The sequence below is a fragment of the Canis lupus genome, chromosome 27, assembly GCF_011100685.1.
Source record: "Canis lupus familiaris isolate Mischka breed German Shepherd chromosome 27, alternate assembly UU_Cfam_GSD_1.0, whole genome shotgun sequence".
Lineage (NCBI taxonomy): Eukaryota > Metazoa > Chordata > Mammalia > Carnivora > Canidae > Canis > Canis lupus.
Window position 1 is genome coordinate 29,630,956 of NC_049248.1, and position 22,136 is coordinate 29,653,091.

The window sequence follows — 22,136 nt, forward strand, 5'->3', positions numbered from 1 at the left end:
TTAGGGGAAAATCTCTCAGTTTGTTCCCATTGAGGACAATATTAACTGTGGGTTTTTCATACCTGGCCTTTATGATGTTGAGATATGTGCCATCTGTCCCTACTTTGTTGAGGGTTTTTATCATGAATGTGTGTTGTACTTTTCAGATGCTTTTTCTTTATCTATTGAGAGGATCATATGGTTCTTATCCTTTCTTCTTTAATGTGGTGGATCATCACCTTGATTGATTTGTGAATATTGAACCACCTGCGCAGCCCAGGGGAAAAAATCCCACTTGATCATGGCAAATAATGTTCTTCATACACTGTTGGATTTGATTTGTTAGTGTCTTCTTGAGAATTTATTTGCATCCATGTTCATCAGGGATATTGGGCTGTAATTCTTATTCTTAATGGGGCCTTTGTCTAGTTTTGGAATCAAGGTAATTCTGGCCTGGTAGAATGAGTTTGAAATTTTTATTCCATTTCTAGTTTTTGGAACAGTTTGAGAAGAAGAGGTATTAACTCTTCTTTAAATGTCTGGTAGGATTCCCTTGGGAAGCCATCTGGCCCTGGACTTTTGTTTGTGGGAAGATTTTTGATTACTGATTCAATTTCTTTGCTGGTTATCAGTTTGTTCAAGTTTTCTATTTCTTCCTGTTTCAGTTTCAGTAGATTGTAGGTTTCTAGGAATTTGTCTATTTCTTCCAGATTGCCCAGTTTGTTGGCATGTAATTTTTCATAAGTTTTTCTTATTATTGTTTATATTTCTGTAGTGTTGCCTGTTATTTCTCCTCTCTCATTTGTGATTTAATTTATTTGGGTCTTTTCTCTTCTTTTTGATAAGTCTAGCCAGGGGTTTATCAATATTATTACTTTTTTCAAAAAACCAACTTCTGGTTTTGTTGGTTTGTTCTACTGCTTTTTTGTTTCTATATTATTGATTTCTGTTGTAATCTTTATTATTTCCCCTCTTCTGCTGGCTTTAGGTATGATTTGTTGTTCTTATTCTGGCTTCTTTAGATGTAAGATTAGATTATTTATTTGAGATTGCTCTTGCCTCTTGAGTTTAAGCCTGTATTGTCATATACTCCCCTCTTATGACCACTTTTGCTGCATCTCAAAGTTTTGGACCATCATGTTTTCATTTTCATTTGTTTCCATGTAATTTAAATTTTTTTCTTTAATTTTCTGGTTGATGTATTCATTCTTTATTAGCACTTTTTTCTTTTAAGATTTTATTTATTTGAGAGAGAGAGAAATTGAGCAGAACTGATGTGGGTGCAGTCAGCAGAGGGAGAGGGAGAAGCAGACTCCTTGCTGAGCAGGAAGCCTCATGAAGGGCTTGGTCCCAGAACCCAGAGATCACAACCAGAGCAGAAGGCAGGTGCTTAACTGACTGAGCCACCCAGGCACCTCTTTAGTAGCACATTCTTTAACCTCCAAGTATTTGTTTTCTTTTCAAATTTTTTCCTGTGGTTGATTCCAAGTTTCATAGCATTGTGGTCAGAAATTATGCATGGTATGATCTCAGTCTTGTATTTGTGGAGGCCTTATTTGTGACCTAGTATGTGATCTATTCTGGAGAATGTCTCATGTACACTTGAAAAGAATGTGTATTCTGCTAATTTAGGATAAAATGTTCTGAATTTATCTATTAAGGCTATCTGGCCCAATATGTCATTCAAAGCCATTGTTTTCTTGCTGATTATCTGCTTAGATGATCTGTTCATTCCTGGAGGTGGGGTGTTAAAGTCTCCCACTGTAATTGTATTATTATTAATGCATTCCTTTAAGTTTGTTTTTAATTGTTTTATATACTTGGGTGCTCCCAAGTTGGGTGCACAAATATTTATAATTGTTAGAACTTCTTGTTAGATAGACATCTTTATTTTGATATAGTACCCTTCTTTGTCTCCTGTTACAGTTTATTATTTTTATTTTATTTTATTTATTTATTCATGATAGACACACAGAGAGAGAGAGAGGCAGAAACACAGGCAGAGGGAGAAGCAGGCTCCATGCACCGGGAGCCTGATGCGGGACTTGATCCCTGGTCTTCAGGACCAGGCCCTTGGCTGAAGGTGGCGCTAAACCACTGAGCCACCAGGGCTGCCCTCCTGTTACAGTTTAAAATCTACTTTGTCTGATATAAGTATTGCTACTCTGGCTTTCTTTTGACATCCATTAGCATGATAAGTGGTTCTCTATCCTCTTACTTTCAATCTGCAGGTATCTTTAGATCTAAAATGAATGGTTGTAGGCAGCATATAGATGGATCTTGGTTTTTGTTTTTTGTTTTTTAATCCATTCTGATACCCTATGTCTTCTGATTGGAGTATTTAGTCCATTGATAGATATATATTTAGTGCCACTTCATTACTTGTTTCTGGAGATTTTCTTTGTTCCTTTTTAGTCTTTGTAGCTTTTGGTCTTTCCTTCCACTCAAAGAGTCCCCTTTAATATTTTTTGCAGGGCTCAGTGGTTATGAACTTTAGTTTTTGTTTGTCTGGGAAACTCTTTATCTCTCCTTCTATTCTGAATGGCAACCTTGCTGCATGTTTTTCTCATTGAGGATGTTGAATATATCATACCGTTTTCTTCTGGCTTGCCAAGTTTCTGTGGAGAGAACTGTAGCTAAACTTATGGGTCTTCCCTTGTAGGTTAGGGACTTCCTTTGTCTTGCTGCTTTCAGGATTTTTTCTTTATCAGTGTATTTTGCAAATTTAATCACAATATGTCTTGGTTGGCCTGTTTTTTGTTGGTTTCGAATGGAGTTCTCTGTGCCTCCTGAATCTGGATGTCTGTTTCCTTCCCCAGATTAGGGAAGTTTTCAGTCCTTATTTCCTCAAATAAACCTTCTTCCCCCTTTTCTATCTCTTTTTCTTCTTCTGGAACTCCTATAATATGAATGTTATTACATTTGATGGAACCACTGAGTTTCTGAAGTCTATTCACCCGATCCATAGTTCCTTATTTTATTCCCCAGCTTTATTATCTTCCATTATTCTCTCCCTTATATTACTTATTCTGCTTCTTCCATCCTTGTGGTCATTACATTCAGACAGTTTTGAATCTGAATTATTGCATTTTTCCCTGATTGTTTTTTAGCTCTTTGATCCCCCTGGTAAGGGTCTTCCTGATGTCTTCCATGTTTTTCTCGAGGCCAGCAAGTATCTGTATCTGTGCTTTAAATTCTTCATCAGGCATGTTACTTATATCTGTTTTGATTAGATCTCTGGCTGTGATTTTCTTACTCTTTATTTTGGGATGAATTCCTCTGTCTTGGCATTTGATCTAGGTCTCTGTCTTCTTTTCTGTGTTAGAAAATTCTGTTTTGTTTCCTGTTCCTGTGAGTAATGTTTTTATGAAGAAGCAATTGTATAATATCCAGGGCCTAGTGCTTTAGGAAGTGCCTCTGTTAAGTGCTGCATGTGCTCTGCTGCTATGTTTTGGCTGCTCTGTCCCTCAGGTCAGTCATCTGCAGAGGGTCTCCTTGCCTACAGTGAGGAGTGTTTGGACCTTGTCCAGGGTGTGGCAAGTTTTAACTAGGTGTGCTCTGGTCTGATTGTTAAATGAGACCTGATACTATTTTCACTAGAACTGAAGCTTTGCAGAACTCTGTGGTCAATAGATTTGGTGGGGGGTGGAGATTGTACTGGTCTTCTGTTTAAGAGGTCTGCTGCACTGGTTCTAAGGCACACTTGCTGGAGAAAAGCAGTACCAGCGGGGGGGTAGGGGGGTGGGGGGGTGGGGGGGTGGGGGGTGGGCGGGACCTGATGTAATCAGGTTAGGCAGCCATTATTGCCCTGTGCTGTTTACTGAAGTTGTTTTATGATGAGGGATGGGGGATGGAAATGATTCTTTGTCTCAATAGATGGGAGTCTGTGCTTGATCCTCTCAGGCAAGGCTCCCAAAGAGGAAATAATTTCCCCTTGTGCATCCTAGGCATTTTTCAAATTGCTGTTTTCACACTGTCCATCTCTGGGTTGCTTACCTGCCTGAAGTATGCAGTGCACTTTGGGCTCTATCACAGACAAACCTGCTGACTCCAAACTTTAGGAACCTGGTGTGGTGGGCACCCACACTGGTCTTCTATGTGAGAGTCTCACTGGGCTAAGATCAATGAAGGTTTGACCCAGAAAGGCAGTCACACTAAAGCACAGGGGGTTGGAATTTGGAGCAAAGCAGGCTAAACAGTCAATGTCTGTTAGTCACTCTCAGTACGTATTTCTGTGCTGATGCTGAGGGGCAGGGGAGTAAAATGGCCTCCATTGGCCCTCTTGTCCCTGGAGAGGCAACGGCACCTCTCATAGTTGCACTGCAAGTAGAGGGAATAGTCTTCCCTCTATCCCCCCTGCCCCCATGCACTGTAGGTGATCCTCAGATCATGTTATCTGCCCTGAGGTTGCTTTCATGTCTTCTTTCCAGGAGTAGGGCAGCACACTCAGGTCTCTATCCCGGCCAAGTCCCCATGCCTCTAAGACTCCAGTCTTTGAGCCCCACTGATTGCAAAAACTCATGGAAATCAGCCCCATTTGTTTTCTCAGCCAATGGCTTTGGGGAACTATTCTTTTGTGCATTTCTATGCACTCCACTCTCTCTCGCCTTTCTTGTGTCTAGGATTCTCTCCCCTCAGTAGCACCTGTGATCTGCTTCTCTCCCAAACCACTTTTTTTTTTTGTAACCTTGGGCAAGTTTATTAACCTCACTTTTCTAATCTAAACATTCACACAGATATAAAATGGTTATCCTAATGCCAGGTTCACAGCACAGTATAAGGGGCTAGCTAGCTCTCTAGCTCAATGACTGTAGAAAGAGAACATTGGAGACTCTTGTGAAGCCAATCTTGAAACTCCTCACCAGGATTTGAGATCACTGTTATCAATCTGGATTTCAGAAATAAATGCCTGCAATATTCTTGAACGGTCAGATTTCAGGGATGTCAAACAGGAAAGAATTAGGAGACGAACAAAGTCACTGCCCCTCCTGAGCAATGAAGAGCTCTTCTTTATCCCAAGCAAAAGCTTTGGCATCAATGTCTCTTTTGGTGGGCTCCATCTGCCTGTGTGGGCTTGGAATTCCTCTGAAAGAGGAAGAACCACTTCCACTGAGGTAAGAGTCCAGAGCCTGAGATTGTAGTTGGTGGAGCAACTCTTTATGGCACTTGTGCCTGGGCTAGCATAGCATTCTGGACTTCTCCTGGGCGTAGCCCACCCAACATTGTCAGTTTGTTGGTGAAGGGGTGCCACTGGCCCTGGATGCTAGGACTGTCAGTGTGGAAAGGCTTGCGGATGCGGATCACATCCAGGCCCGACTGGTTAGCCAGCTTCTTCTGCACCAGCGTCGCAATCTCCTCGATTGACTTGCAGTGGATGCTCTCCTCGCCCCATTAAGGCATTCGGCCACTACTCTGGGCACACAGCACCTCCTCGAGTCCACATATATTACGACCCCCGGGTTCCATCTTGCTTAAGTCGGCCACACTTCCTACCTTCCTCAATGTGGCCTCTTCCCTCCTTTTAGTTGTGCAGTTTCTTCTGTAAGTCCTCAGGTCAATTTTTTTGGGTATTCAGAATGATTTGATAGTTATCTAGCTGTGTTCAAGGGATGAAGCAAGCCTAGGGTCCTCCTACTATGCCATCATCTTAGGTCCACCCTCCCCCCCCCCCACTCCCAAGGATGCCAGTTATAGAGAGTATATAACAAATGTGACTATGTTCTAATAAAACCTTATTTATAAAAACAGGCAACAGCCAGATTTGGCCTATGAGCTATAGTTTTCCAACTCTTGCATTAGTTCATTTAATTTTTTTTAAAAAAGATTTTATTTATCTATTCATGAGAGACCGAGAAAGAGAGAGAGAGAGGCAGAGACATGGGCAGAGGGAGAAGCAGGCTCCATGCAGGGAGCCTGACGTGGGACTCCATCCCGGAACTCCAGGACCACGTCCCAGGCTGAAGGCAGGCACTAAACCACTGAGCCACCCAGGGGATCCCATAGTTCATTTAATTTTTTAAAAAATGAGAATTATTATCTCCATTTTATAGATAAAGAAACAGGGACAGATAAGTAAAGAAAGCTCAAGGAAATTGCCCAAGTTCACACAGTGTTCAAGTTCTGGAATGAGATGTAATCCCAGGCAGTCTGTCTCTAGAGAACTGTTCTTCAGCCATGATTTTAAAAAGTGTATACACACATATGTGCATTTTTTTAAACTTTGTACTACATACTGTTTTGCATCATGCTATTTTTTCTTAATATCTTGGCTATCTTTCCACATCAACACATTTATAAATCTACCTCATACCTTTAAGTAGTTGTATAATATTCCATTGTTTGGATTACCTATCTATCAGTAAATATCTAGCTTATATTTGTGCATTTTCTTTTAAAACAATGCTTTGCTGAATAACCTCATATTGAAGTGTTTGCACACAGATACTCCATATCTAAGAATATAGGGAAAATTACTACAAGTGCAAGTCAGAGAGTCTATCAGTTAGAATAATTTTAAGAACAAAAACAAGCAAAATTGCAAAATCCCACTCCACGTTACTTTTAATAGAGGGGATTCAATATGGGGAGCCAGTTTCAAAGAGGTAAAATGTAGCCTGAAAGGGCAAATAGGCGACTTAAATATCGGTAACAGCATAAAGCTATTAGGGGCTGCAGAGACTAAGAAGTGGTAGTATGACCAGAGGCTGGAGCTGGAAGCACTTTTGGGGAGCTGGGACCATAGAGGGAAGGATTGTCCTGCCTGGTGAGAACTGGGTCATGCATGAGTCAGATGCAGCCACTGTTGGGAATGCCCTGGAAACAGAAAGGGAAAATAAATATACTAGCTTCTTCTATACTTTTGCTCTTCTATCTCCTGCTATTACTTCCCGTTGACTGTATCTATCTGGAAACTAGCGGGGAAAGGAGCCTGGGGACTGTAGTTTGCAGGGTTCAGCCTCTGTGAGACAGAGCTGAGCAAAAGAGTAGGAAATAGAGCAGAAAGCAAACAGGTCATGGCTGATGCAGAGTATTGTGCTTTCAATTTTGATATATGTTTCCAATATTTGCCTACCAAAGAAGCTGCAAAGATTCATAGTTTCAATTAGTATATCTATTTTCCAATAAGTTCTCTAGCACCATGAATTTTTCCATCTAAGTTAAAATGGTATTTTGGTGTTTTAATTTGCATTTGCTTAATTATGAATGCAGCTGAACATCTTTTTATTTGCTTATATACCATTAATATTTATTTTTTCTGTTAATAGTAGGTTCACATCCTTTGCCAATTTCTCTATTGAATTGTTGTACTTTTCGTTGTAAGAGCTCTCTCCCTCCCTCCCTTTCCTTCTTTTTCTCTCTCTCTCACTCTGTTTCTCTATATGTATATAAAACATAAGTGTTTTTAACATTTTGATCGTGTGTTTTAATTTTCATGTAGTTAAACATGAATCTTTTTCTTCTTCATGTCCTCTGGATTAAAGATTTTGTCTCCTACATAAGAAGCTTTTCTTCCTGCAAGATTATAAATATATTGGGATAGAAGAACACTAAAAATTTTTTCTTCCTTTTTTTTTTTTTCTGCTGTAGCTGGAGACCATCATGATGGCTAACACTTTGGGTCTCTACTAGGTTAGAATTGAGAATATCCTCTTGTACATCCTATTCCTTCCCCATTAATCTCCAAAGGAATTTCTTTTTTAAGATTATTTATTTATTTATTTATTTATTTATTTATTTATTTATTTATTCACGAGAGACACACAGAGAGAGAGGCAGAGACACAGGCAGAGGGAGAAGCAGGCTCTATGCAGGGAGCCCGACGTGGGACTCGATCCCAGGATCAGGCCCTATGTTGAAGGCAGGCGCCAAACCACTAAGCCACCTGGGCTGCCCTCCAAAGGAATTTCTTAATGAGAGAAACTCTTCTCTTCCTATCTAAGATATGAAATGTGATTAAATTGGAATTTAAAACAATATTTTATTTATTTATTCATGAGAGACACAGAAAGAGAGGCAGAGACATAGGCAGAGGGACAAGCAGACTCCCCATGGGGAGCCCAGTGTGGGACTCAATCCCGGGACCAGGATCATGCCCTGAGCAGAGGAAGACACTCAACCGCTGAGACACTCAGGCACCCCAAATTGGAATCTTTGATTGGCCTCCCATTTTATATCTAGATCTGTACTATGCCTTGTCTACTCTTGAGTCTAAATTTTTATTGTGGGATGTGGGTTGTAATGAAGAAGGCCTTGAATTAAAAGGGAGTTGGAGATAGTATTGGAATAGGAGTAAAGTGTCATTTCTCTAATATATGCAAAAGTTTTCTCAGCAAAAGGCTAGATAAGATCCCACACTGAAACTATCCCATGAAATTAATAAAAATATGCTCCTCAAAAGCAGGAACTGTGTGAGTTTTGTGTTTAACCAATTTACCCTAGCACTTGGCAAGGTACATGGCAAGGTACATAGCAAATGGCATGGTACAAGACTCTTAAATACATGTTTATTGATTTGAAGAGTCTTTAAGTCAAAAGGGTCTCTTACTTGTCTAACATATCTAGGCCCTAAGGAGTGATGACTACAAGGGTCTTAGGAATGGTGTTTCTGCTACTGTGATGTACCATAATATTAATTTATTTATTTTCAATGTATACCACCTTGCTCTCTTAATGATATCTTAAAAGCTACTTTTACCTCTTCTTTAGGCCACAATGTCACAGAAAGAGGAGTCCCAAAATTTGCTAACTTATGAAGAGTTGAAAAGATTAAGATGCCTATGTACAAAGCCATTTAATTCTTAAAACCAGTTCTTTACTTCATACAAACTAGATGGAATTATAGATGGGAATTGGGAGAAGGAGACAGAAGAGCAGGTTGCTTGCATGGAGAAGTAAAAGGAAATGGAGTCTAGGAGGAGGAAGGATGGAGAAGAGGGCCTGCCATCATGAGGAGCAGGAAGGATGGGGAAGTCTACTCCTATCCCATCCAGCCCAAATAAACACATAATCTGAGGGCAATCCACCATTCAACAATTGTGGATGGTTATAGTCATTGTAATTTGATGATGAGGAACTTTGGTGTTTTACGTGGATAAATGAAGGTGCAAGGGAAATCTCACCACCTCTAAATAAAGGGCAAGTGAACAGCAGAAGTTAGGACTTTGCCTGTGATTGAGTACATGTGTACATTGTCCGATTGTTTCCTCTTTTTGGTTATAATGAATACAACCACTATGAACATTTGGTACAACTTTTTGTGAGGATGTTTCCATTTGTTTTCCATTTCTTTTAGGTACATATCTATAGGAATGAAAATATATCCCAGGAATGAAATTGTTGGGTCCTGTGGTAACTATGTATAACCTTTTGAGGAACTGCCAGACTATTATCCAAAGCAGATGTACCATTTTATATTCTCAACAGCGATGTATCAGATTTCCAGTTTGTCTGCATCTTCACCACACTTGTCTATCTTTTTGATTAAAGCCATCACAATGAGCATGAAGTGGTATTTCATTGTGGTTTTGATTTACATTCCTTGATGGTTAATGACATTCACCATCAATGATATTCATGTGCATATTGGCCCTTTATATATTTCTTTGGAGAAATGTCTATTTGGATCCTTTGTCCATTTTTAAATGGGCTATTTATCTTTTTATTATTGGGTTGTAAGAGTTTTTTATACATTCTGAGTATTAGTCCCTGGATATGATTTGCAAGTGTTTTCTCATATTCTGTGGGTTGTCTTTTCACTTTCTTTATAAGTTTTTTTTTTCTTTATAAGTATTTTGAAAGGAAAAAATAGTTTTTGAAGATCTAATTAGTTTTATTAAGAGATTCATGAATTGAGCAGCGTCCCATCTAGCAAGTAGAGGGGATCCCCCAAAATACAAAATTTTTATGAAGGCAAAATTTCTTCTGTTGCTTGCACTTTTAGCATCATAACTAAAAAACCATTGCCTGACTCAAGGAGGAAGATTTATGCTTGAGTCTAGTTCTAAGAGTTTTAGCTCTAACAAAGACCTAAGGTCTTCAGTCCATTTTCAGTCAATTTTGTATGAAGGAAATAGAGTGCTGAAAGAGGAAGGAGGAAGTAAGGGTCCAAACATGATTCTTTTGCATGTCTATTGAATGATCCCAACACCATTTATTGAAAACACTGTTCTTTCCCCCATTGAATTGTCTTAGCACTCTTGTCAAAATCAATGGACCTATATTTTTCTTAAACTCTTCAATGTTTCTATTTAAATGTGCAGTATTTCCTACCAGAATTTGACTGATATAGTAACTGGTACCAGAAGCGGTTCCAGGAAATGTTCCTTTAAAGTAGGATTCTGGGAGATGCCTGGGTGGCTCAATGGTTGAGCAGCTGCCTTTAGCTCAGGGCGTGATTCTGGTGTCCCGGGATTGAGTCCTGCATGAAGCTCACTGCAGGGAGCCTGCTTCTCCCTCTGCCTATGTCTCTGCCTCTCTCTGTGTGTCCCTTATGAATAAATAGACAAATAAAATAAAAAAAAATAGGATTCTAGGATTTGATTGCTAACATTTTTGAGGACCAATGACTAAATTGCTTAGTGAAACATTGATAACTCATAGAATGTAGTGGCATCACAATTACAAAAATAATTACAAATTATTTTATTTTTATTTTATTTATTTATTCATGAGAGATACACAGAGAGAGAGGCAGAGACATAGGCAGAGGGAGAAGCAGGCTCCATGCAGAAAGCCTGATCCCAAATTATTAATAGCAGCATGGGATGATGCACAGGTCAAAGGCATAGGGAGATCAAATCACTATGGCATTTAATTGCTGTCACGACAATAGAAATTATAAAAATTTTAGGCTTGTTGGAAATTTCTGATGGCCCTAGAAAGTGTAAAGGACAAATTATAGGCTTTGGATGCTTGATTCAGAAACTGAATGAAAGATTAGAAAGCCTTCGTTGCAGACTAAGTATGGCTAAAAATCAAGCACAAGGGCCAGATTTAATGGTTGCAGAGTTATAACAAAACTGACAATCAACTCTGTCATGATCTCTTTTGTAAAAGACACCTGTGGGTAAGAAGTAGACCTTGAGACAGAGGACTGGTTCATTTTGGCAGAGTTGAATGAAGTCAAGAACTTTAAAATCCTGAATACCCACACCCACTCACATGCAACCTTTTTTCTTAACACAAGGCAGATCCCTCTTAGCTGTTTGAAGAAACCAATCTTCCCCTGTATGAAATTATTTTAATGACTATAGCTTGGGCAATGGTAAATTATTAAAGTCATTAAATTATTTTAATGACTATACCCAAGATGATAACAATTCTCTGAATCCCCTCTACCACCTTTCATTCTTCTTAGTCCCATAGTGAGAATTAGATCCAACACAAATGTCTTAGATTGCTAGGGCTACTATACAAAGTACAACAAACTGGGTGGCATAAATGATAGAAATTTATTGCCTTATAGTTCCAGGCTAGAAGTTCAAAATCAAGATATTGCCAGGGTTGGTTCCTTCTGAGACCTATGAGAAAGAATCTGTTCTATGCTTCTCAACTAGCTTCTGGGGATTTTCTGGCAATCTTTGGTGTCACATGCCTTGTAGAAATATCACCCTTATCTCTGCCTTCACGTTCATTTGGTGTTCTCCCTGTTTGCACGCCCTGCCCCCCCGCCAACCTCTTTTTGAAGATTTTATTTATTTGAAAGACAGAGAGAGGGAGAGCAGGAGCAATGGGAGGAGCAGAGAGAGATGGAGAAGCAGACTCCTCCCTGAGCAGGAAGTCCAATGTGGGGATTCATCCTAGAACCCTGGAATCAGTATCTGAGCTGAAGGCAGATGCTTAACTGACTGAGCAACCCAGGGGCCCTGCATATTCCTTTTTATGTCCTTTAGAAGGACATCAGTCATATTGGATTGGAGTCCACCTTAATGACCTCCTTTTGACTTGATTACCTCTACTTGATCTCTAAATAAAGTCACATCCTGAGATAGCAAGGGTTAGGAACTTAGCACATCAAATTTTGTGTAGACATAGTTCAACCCAGATGGGAAACATAAGACCTTATCCAGGAGGAAACAGCCTATATATGAAAAAAACAAAAACAAAGCAAATTTTCAGCAATTTTATTGGGAAGAATCTGGGGAATGGATATGTGATTAGATTCCAAAGATGTGAGACCAGTGGTGATGAATGTAAGATTTGACTGGGCTGAAGTTACCAATTGGGTACTCCTCTATCAATTAGAATTTGATATGTTGACTCACACTTAGAAGCATAAATGTTCTCCTAAGTTGGCTAATTGAATCTTGGGTCCAATTCATTGCTCATCAACTTCCCAAGCATAGTGTAGAAGAAGGAGTCTAAAGGCTCAGAGAAATAAGAATGATAGCATGAATCTATTATGATTTGCTTGCTCTGCCACTGTGAACCACATGCCTCTCTGGTATAAGGAGGACAATCCTTATACCAGTGTATTATAGAATGCTTTAGTAAGGGGACACCAACATCCTTATAAACTCTGTGGTGGCTGTTCTTTGCCAGCTGAAGATGTCAGTGAAGAATATTGTCAAGAACCCTCATCTCAAATGGAATGAAAAAATCCAGAAGTGGAAGAGACGTGGCAATCCTTAAGCTTCAGTAATAAGGTGAGCACAATTAGCAAAAGAACACACAGAGATGAAGCAATAATCAGTGTATAACCTATAGGGATATGTGACAATGTATAATTGGTCACAAGACCTTGGGAATTAAATACAAGAACAGCCTACCAACATGCCTCTTGCATATTCAGACAGCGATTCTAGGTATAGTAGGTAAAAACCTAACTTATGTTATTACATTGTAATATAAACTTAACCAGTTTGTAGAACTAAACTAGTTCACACACTGGGAGCTCAAAGGACTCTGCAATGTGATCACAGTTGTGTTTTGTGAGGCTTTAGTAAAACTTTTCCCAAGGACAAGTGGCCACTTGCCAGTGCGAATAAACTAGAAAAAGGTAAATATCTTTTGGGGTTATTTGGTATTGGTTTTGAACTGAAGCTAATCCTCAGAGACAAAAAATAAGCAAAATAAGATAAAGCAAAACAAAACAAAAGCCAACAAACAAAATCCACCAAGTCCACTAGTCAGGGTTTGACCTTATGAAGCCAGGTGACAAACAGAATCTTGACCAGAGTCAGTTTCACAGTGGGTCCAATGCCATAATGGAGCCATTCTACGGTTGCTTCCCTACTCTCAGAATGTATGACGGAAAAGGAATATTTAGTAACTGTTCTTTGATTGATAGAGTGAGGGCCATTACAGTAAGAAGGTTCAAGTAGAAGCCTACTAAGATAGTGTTCCAAAAGTTATTTTGCTTCCTTGGGAAAATTCTAAAAGTTTGTATTATCAACATACACTTGAAAGATGCAAAGTGGTGCATCTTTGAGGGGACTTTCTGCCACAGTCTCACTTAATTCTCTACTGGTGCAAAAGCCACATGTATTTTAGAAAATGACTAGGTGACCGGAAATTTAATCAAAGAGTGATGCCAATCACAGCTATGATCCTGGGTGTGGTATATTTATGGAGCAAATCAACATAGCCTCTGAAACTTGGTATGAGCTAATGACCCAGTACATAATCCCTCTCTGTCTCTCTTTCTAATTCCTTCTAGCAAGATAATCAAAAGCAGCTTGCCTTCATGTGTCAGGGGTAGAAATAAACATCCACCATCTTACTTCTGGGCTATGTCTCTTTTTCTCCTCCATATGTAGTTTTCATTTTAAGATTTATTTGTTTATTTTGAGAGGGAGAGAGAGCACATGTGAGCGAGGGGAGGGGCAGAGAGAGGGAGAGAGAGAGAATCTCAGGCAGACTCTCCACTGAGTAAGAGCCTGATACAAAGCTCAATCTGATGACCTGAGATCATGACCCAAGCAGAAACCAAGAGTTGGACATTTAACAAACTGAGCCACATAGATTCCCCTTCCATATAGAGTTTTTATTCTTCTCTATCTTGCTCTTTCCTGGAAGAGTGACCTTAATGGACATAATCTTGCCAGAGAATGGTAGATAAACTGCACACAATTCAAGACCTGCCTCTTTGGTGGATTTCTAGGGGTCCAGTGGCTTGAGGATATGTTGGGATTGCCCTCTGAAATGTAAGAAATTGCTGCACATGGCATTGCACCGCAAGGAGAAAGATGCATCATGCTTGGAGGACCTCTTTAAACTGATATATTGCCCCTTCTCATTTATCAGGTAACCCATAAGGCTTCCAGTTTTAAGTAAAGCCCAGAGTTAGAAGTTATCCTAGCAAGTCTAAGGTACAGTGCAAGCTTTCCTGTTACTTGTACAGGTAATGGCAGTCCCAATGATATTGGAAGTACCTTTGAGAGGCAGAGATGCTGCATTTAGCCTCCAGGAGGCCTGAATAGAAGAGTCGTAGTAGAGACCCCCAGAGTTTTGGAAGAAGACCACACCTTCTTCTTCTGACAACTATTCTTCATCTGAAAAGTAGCTCTTCACTTGCTCCTAGGACCTGGTAGAGACTGACCCATTAAATGTGGAATATCCACGTATTTAGCTCACCCAAACTGCCAATCACAAACTAAGCATTACATGATGATCAAATCAGAATTTTACATGGGTACAACATTTTATTTTTGCTATAACATTTTATTATTTATAATGGCAATATTATAAATAAAATTAGGCCCAAGTAGATTCAAGAAGTACAATTAAACTGCACAAGTGGATGAGCCAGAGCTGCTTGGTAACTGCATTTACTATTTTGCTGCCTTTTCTTCATCTCACATTTAAGGTTTTATATGGAGTGTTCAATGCCAAGAAAGAGGAATAGGAAAAAATGCAGGCCTGATTTGTGGATGAGATTCATGATATGCTGATATCAGCAAAAATGGAAGACCACTGCACTATATCCTCACTTAAGGGTAATTCTGAGAGTGGATGAGAAACCTTCCCTAGGGCAGATATCTGGATCATATATTTGGTGGTGTGCTTAATAAAAGAGAGGTAACCTGAGATCTGTATCTACACTAATTCATGGCTAATGATTGATTAGTTACACAGAGACTTGATAGCAAGAAGATTGGAAGATTGACAACAAAAGAAAAAGGTGTGGGGATAGACTTTGGAGAATGGGCATAGAATGGGGAGATATTATTGTCACATTAAGTGCCACCAGAGGGCATCCATTCTGGAGGAAGAGTCAGTAATGTAGACAAGATGGCCTATACTCTGACTATGTACAACCCTCTTTCCCCAGTCATCGTAGTGTTTGCTTAATGGTCCCATGTACAATTGTTCATGGTGGCAGGAAAAGTAGCTATGCATGGTGTTATGGATTGAATTGTGCCTGCACCTGAAAAACTCAAATGTTGAAGCCCAAACCAAGTATCTTAGAATATTATTGCATTTATAGATATAGGGCCTTCAGAGCACAGCTACTGTCCAGGGCCTCTAGATGATACTGTGTCCTCATGACCCAGAAGATAGGGGCACTACTTTGGTGGGACCAGAGGACTAAGACAGGTTATTCTTCAGCCTTAAAATCTAATGGGATTTACTCTGCTACATTTATGGAATTGCTTGGGACTTGTGATTCCTTTCTTCTTTCTGACTTTTCCCTTTTGGAATGGGAATTTCTGCCCATGCCTGTCCCATCAGAAATAGCTAGCTTGTCTGGCTTCACAGCTTCAGGCAATGGAGAGGAATTTTCATCTCAAGGTGAATCATGGCTTGAATCTCACCTACAATTGACTTAGATAATATATAGATTAGATCTGGGATGTAGGGGTAGTGCTGAAATGGGTTAAGACTTTTGAGCTATTGGGATAGCATTTTACATATGAGAAAGATATTAATTTGGGGGATCCAGGAGGTGGAATGTTATGGACTGAATGGAATACCAAAATTCATATGTTGAAACTCTAAACCTCATAGCCTCAGAATGTGACTGTATTTAGAGATAAGGCCGTTAAAAAGGTAATTAAGTTAAAATAAATCCAGAAGAGTAGGCCCTAATCCGATCTGACTGATGTCCTTATGAGAAAGGGAGATCAGGGGCACCTGAGCGGCTCAGTCAGTTAAGCATCTGATTCGTGGTTTCAGCTCAGGTCATGATCTCATGGGTCATGAAATCAAGCCCGTGTTGGGCTCTGTGCTCAGCGGAGAGTCTGCTGGAAGATTCTCTTCTCCCTCTGCCCTTCCCCTCACTCATGCACAGTCTCTCTCATCAATCAATCAATCAATCAATCAATCAATCTTTAAAAAACAGAAGAAGCAATCAAGATATGCAGAGAGATATTAGGGATGAGTGCCCACGAAAAGGCCTTGTGAAGACACCATGAGAAAGTAGCCATCTGCAAGCTAAGGAAGAGACCTCAGGAGAAAGGTTTTTTTGTTTTTGTTTTTGTTTGTTTGTTTGTTTGTTTTAAATTTTTTTTTTATTTATTTATGATAGTCACACAGAGAGAAAGAGAGAGAGGCAGAGAGACATAGGCAGAGGGAGAAGCAGGCTCCATGCACCGGGAGCCCGATGTGGGATTCGATCCCGGGTCTCCAGGATCGCGCCCTGGGCCAAAGGCAGGTGCTAAACCACTGCGCTACCCAGGGATCCCTTGTTTGTTTTTTTTTTCCTGCATCAGAATTATAATTTTATTAAATTCCATACAATGAACTAAAAATTTGAGGAGCTCTATATTGGACTATATTTAAAATAAAAATAAGTTTCACAGTATGTAATATAGTCCCATTGATGTTTATGGTGTATTGCCAACACCTTGATCTTAAAAGACATTTAGCCTCCAGAACTGTGAGAAAATATTTGTATTGTTTAAGCTACCCAATCTATGGTATATTGTTATGGCAGCTCTAGCAAACTAATACACATGGATTTAACAACATCATCTTCTCCTCACCAGATTGAGGTTGTGGCTACTACTACTAACAACAAGAAAGGACTGTGATGAGCCTGAATATGGCATCATTCCCTGAGAATTCAGGCAATCCTGTGGCAGAGTGATTACACGGAATCCCTTCCATCATGGAGATGGAGCAACTTATCACAGGGATAGACATACATTTCATTCAGGTCTAATCTTACTTGCCCTGACAAAAGTACTTCTGTCAGTTTATGTGTATGGTATCCACACACAGACTCAAATCAGAGCATTAACTTTACAGCAAACAAATTGACAATGTACTCATGCCCATAATATTCACCTGTCTTAACATGTGTCCCATCACCTAGAGCTGCTGAAGTTACCCACCAGGAGAGGATACCTTGTGAGGTTGGCACACCATCCTATAGTATGCACTTTATGCCTTCAGCCAGTAACTAATAAATGTTTCTGAGAAGAAAAGAGTTAACATCAGGCCTGTGACTCATTTCCTCCCTACCAGGGACATGAGAGGAAATGGTTGACATTAACCATCCTGCCCTATAAACACACTAATGGCATTTGCTAGTGGAAATGTATAGGGAGTTCATTATCTAAAAATGGCTTTTTAACAGGCTATACCTGTCTGTCTTGATATCTTACTGTTAATAAACCTGGAATTTATGGATTGGTGTACATGACTAACTGGTTTATGAGAATTAGTTATGCAAACCTTTCTATCTACCAAATGACTTTCTCTGAGAATACACTGTTAAGTGCTCATCTATTACTCCAAAACCAAAATGCATTCCAGGGTGGAAGAAAGGGGGAAATTAGGAAGATGTGTGCCTCCAGGAATAAATGGTACACTTGTGTCTATATCCTGTATTTATCAATTGAATCACTGGCAAAATTTGGTGTTGGTAAGATCTATGATTCATATGAGTCTGTTTTGACAATCTAATTATTTGTGGCAATTCAGGTCCATCTTTTCTACAACTGTGACAGAGAAGTCTGGGAGCCAATGGGATAAAGTGTGAGTAACCTTTTTCACTATTACACCCAATAGCAGAGGTAAGATTATGGAATGAGTGGTAGAAGAAAGAAGATATAATTATTATCATAACTTTATAACTAAATACAGCACTTGAAAAATTAGTAAACACATTTTGTGTTAATGACTTTTCTCCCCTTTTTTTTCCCCCAATTTATACAAAGAGCTGTAGAAATTGCATAATGTTTTTGGTTTCAGGTTGAAAGTATGACTAAAGTAACATCATCCCAAGATAATCTGATGATTGATTAGATTTTGTGTGTCTCTTGTTGTTGCCTTAAAGATTGATTTGAGAGCAGGAGGAGAGGCAGAGGGACAGGGAGAGAGAGAATCTCAAGCAGACTCCCTCCTGAGTGCAGAGCCCATCTTGGGGCTCCATTTCATGACCCTGAGATTGTGGCTGAGCCAAAATCAAGAGTCAGACATTTAACTGACTGAGCCACTCAGGCACCCCATGTGTTTCTTGTTTTGAAGAACAAATTTCTCATTTTGTCCAAGGACAAAATGCACGATAAGGAGTATAAAGGGTAGTGTGCCGTAGTTTCTATTTGCCCATGACTTAAGTCCCTGTCCCTTTCCACCCTGTTGTGTGTCCATGGGATTGGATCATTATGGACTACACCAACAGGCTTCCTTGCCCTTGGTTTCTGTATTGGTCTTCTATAACGGCTATAAAAAATTACCACAAATTTAGTGAATTAAAACAACACGCATTTGTTATTTTACAGTTCTGGAAATCAGAAGTCTAATGAGTTTCACTGGGATAAAATCAAGGCGTTAGCATGGCTGCATTCCTTCTGGAGGCTTTAGAGGAAAATCTCTTTCTTTGCCTCATCCAGCTTCTAAAGCTCATAGTTTATGGCCCCTTCCTCTATCTTCATAGTCAGCAACACAGCATTTTCAAATCCCTCTCTCTGATTCCTCTTTCACTTTCACTTCTCCCTCTTTCATTTTTTTTTTAAAGATTATTTATTTATTTATTCATTCAGAGAGAGAGAGAGGCGTGGAGACACATGACATTTTACAGGAAGCTTTTTTCTATAAATTCATAGGTTCTGGGTTTGGTTACCATAGCATTCCTAGACAACTAGATACATTCTGCTAAAAGCATTCTATACCTAAGGACTCCTAGCAAGTACCACTAGCTTCTTTGCCAGGAGATCTATTTCTTAGAGTGCTCACAAGAAAATTAGATCAGATCTCCTCCCTTTCTTCTTTGCCTGAAGGGCCTCCCAGTAACAACAACAACAAAAATTGCTAATCTGCTACACAACAGTCCTTCTTTTCCCCATATATCATTTACATATGAATAAGAATTGGGTGGTTCTGAGAATATAAAAACTGGTTGGCTTATATTAAGCTTAATGGTCTTTAAAACCCTAAAAGAGGGCAGCCCGGGTGGCTCAGCGGTTTAGCACTGCCTTCAGCCCAGAGCCTGATCCTGGAGACCTGGGATCGAGTCCCACGTCGGGCTCCCTGCATGGAGCCTGCTTCTCTCTCTGCCTGTGTCTCTGCCTCTCTCTCTCTCTCTCTGTATCTCTCATGAATAAATAAATCAATCTTAAAAATAAAATAAAATCTTTAAAAAAAAAAAACAAACCTAAAAGACATTTGTATGTCCTAGGATACAATTAAATTTAAGGGTCTTTAAACTTAGAAGGAAATATCTTGAACATATTTTAAAATATACATAGAGTTTAAATGCAATCCAAATTTTAAAGAACTATAAACTACTCTGTATATACAGAAAGTCTTCTATTCCTTCACCCTCCAAAGTACATCAAACAACTTTTCTTTCAGTACATTTGTAGACGTCTTCTGAAATGTTACTTCATCCCCCAACATACCCTGATGAAAGGAGCTTTTCTTTCTTTCTTTCTTTCTTTCTTTCTTTCTTTCTTTCTTTCTTTCTTTCTTTCTTTCTCTCTGTCTCTCTCTGTCTCTCTCTCTTTCTTTGTTTCTCTTTCCTCTTCTCTTTTTTAGAGAGGGAGAGAGCTTGTACAAGTTGAGAGGGAGAGAGCTTGTACAAGCAGAGGGCAAGGGAGAGAGAGAATCTCAAGCAGGTCCCATGCCCAGCATGAACCAGGATTTGGGGCTCAATCTCATGAAACTGAGACCATCACTCCAGCCAAAATCAAGAGATGGACACTCATCCAACTAGGCCACTCAGGCGCCAAAAGGAACATGTTTTAATATTAAGTTGAACCATACAAAATTCTGAATTCTTGATTGTGTCAGCCTGCAAGAATAATAGTCTCATACAATTAGACCAAATGCTGTATGGGCACTACCCTATTTTGTCTCTAAATGTAAGTTGAACAAAATATGTAAAGAGCCAAAAGAAAAATATCATAGTGATACAATAAAGCAAGATTGTGAAGAAGAAAAAGCTCTGATTCAAGTTAGGAGACCCTGACCCTAGTTTCTCCTTCACCACCTACTAACTGTATTTGAGTAAGTCTATTTATTTCTCCTAAGTTTATTTGTCTTGCCTCTCAAATCAGACTCTAAATGTAGACAATTAAACCACAATGAGATAGATACCACTTCATACCCACTAGGATAGATATTACTACAAAAAACAAAAAACAAAATAACAAGTATTTGCAGGGATGGAGAGAAACTGAAACCCTCGTGCATTGCCGGTAGCAATATAAAATGGTTTAATGCTGTGGAACCGGTTCAGTGGTTCTCAAAGAGGTAAACATAGAATTGCCATATGAACTTCTACTAGGTGTACAACCAAAAGAATTGAAAACAATTACTCAAACAGATACTTGCACACCAGTGTTCACGGAAGCATTATTCACATTAGCTAAGAAGTGAAAACAATCTAAATATTCATCAATCAATGAACAGATAAAATGTGATGTATATCCAGGGAATGTTATTTGGTCCTAAAAAGGTATGAAATTTTGATCTATGCTACAATGCAGATAAACCTTGAAAACGTTGTGCTAAGTGAAATAAACTGGACACAAAAAGACAAATATTGTCTGATTCCACTTATATGAAGCACCTAGAATAGGCAAATTCATCAAGATAGAAAGTAGAATAGAGGTTACCAAGGGCTGGGGGAGAGTAGAATGGGGAACTATTGTTACATGAATACAGTTTCTGTTTGTGATGATGAAAAAATTCTGGAGATGGACAGTGGTGATGGTTGTATAGCACTGAGAATGCACTTAATGCCACTGAATTTTGCACTTAAAAATAGCTAAAATGATAAAGTTTGTATTATGTATTCTTATCATAATAAAAATGTAGATAATTAATCATTATAGTGCTATTATTTTAACATATATTTCTATTTTACAATAGAAAAAGTAGATAATTAAAATCAAATAATTTCAATTATTTCTTATTGTCATTAAATTCACCAAAAAAGAAACCCCACAAACTTTAAAAAATGAGTAATAAAGTGTATTCCATTAGCATGTATTGTTTTCTCTTGTTTTAAAATTTTATACATATGAATATATATGCAATAAAATTTTAAAAATATATATTTAATTTTGGAAATAATTTATATAATGAGGAAAAAGACAAATTATGTGACAAGAAATGACAAAAAGTAACTTTTGAGGAAGATTGCAAATTATCTTAAGCAATTTAGAAAATTTGCAATTTCCTGAACTTAACAGAACTAACGGGGGAGCATTTTGAAGAAGGATGTGGTGAGAAGGTGTCTATTGGTTTGTCAAAAAAATGTAACTCCGAAACAGCTGATATTAAAAGATAGATAGCAGGTGTCTTGTAATTCTTCATATTGTTGCTTCATAGATGACTTGAAATAGTTCAAAAGGGGGATGATTACAAAATTCTAAATGTGTTCAACAAGTATTGAGCTGTTGTTGTTGTTTTGAGATTTTTAAATTTTATAATGCTCCTCTCACTCCAGGATTCAAGCAAATGTTATGTGGCAGTTGGGCTAGTAGCCAGGTGTAAGAAGAAGAGAGGAACCTCTGGAAGCCTCTCCTAAAGGAAGAGAAAGTTAAAAAGGCCATATTTCTTTCAAAGAAAAGGTGCTAGAGTAAGAAATGAGAATAACAATGCCTGATGCTCAAAATATTCTACTAGCCACAGCCTCTGACTTTAATGCAATTAAATTAAAAATTAATAAAAAGATCACATACATTTTATTTGTTAATTTAAAACTGTAACATTAAACAACCTAAGGAAGGAAGCAGAAATCATGACAGAAATTAAGAAATCCT

General features: G+C 38.8%; 1 long non-coding RNA gene across 5 annotated transcripts in view; it reads left to right on the top strand.

Moving 5' to 3' along the window:
• LOC111092836 overlaps window positions 1-21,993 on the top strand; it is a 117,616-nt gene extending 95,623 nt beyond the window's left edge. For 4 of the 5 annotated variants that reach the window (XR_005380015.1, XR_005380016.1, XR_005380014.1 and 1 more), the window contains one exon: window positions 9,272-9,469. This is a non-coding gene — a long non-coding RNA (uncharacterized LOC111092836). Of the gene's footprint in view, window positions 1-9,271; window positions 9,470-12,519; window positions 12,624-17,847; window positions 17,902-21,820 lie in introns of those variants that run through there. The other variant, XR_005380018.1, reaches the window with a different exon arrangement.
• Window positions 21,994-22,136: the final 143 nt, after the last annotated feature.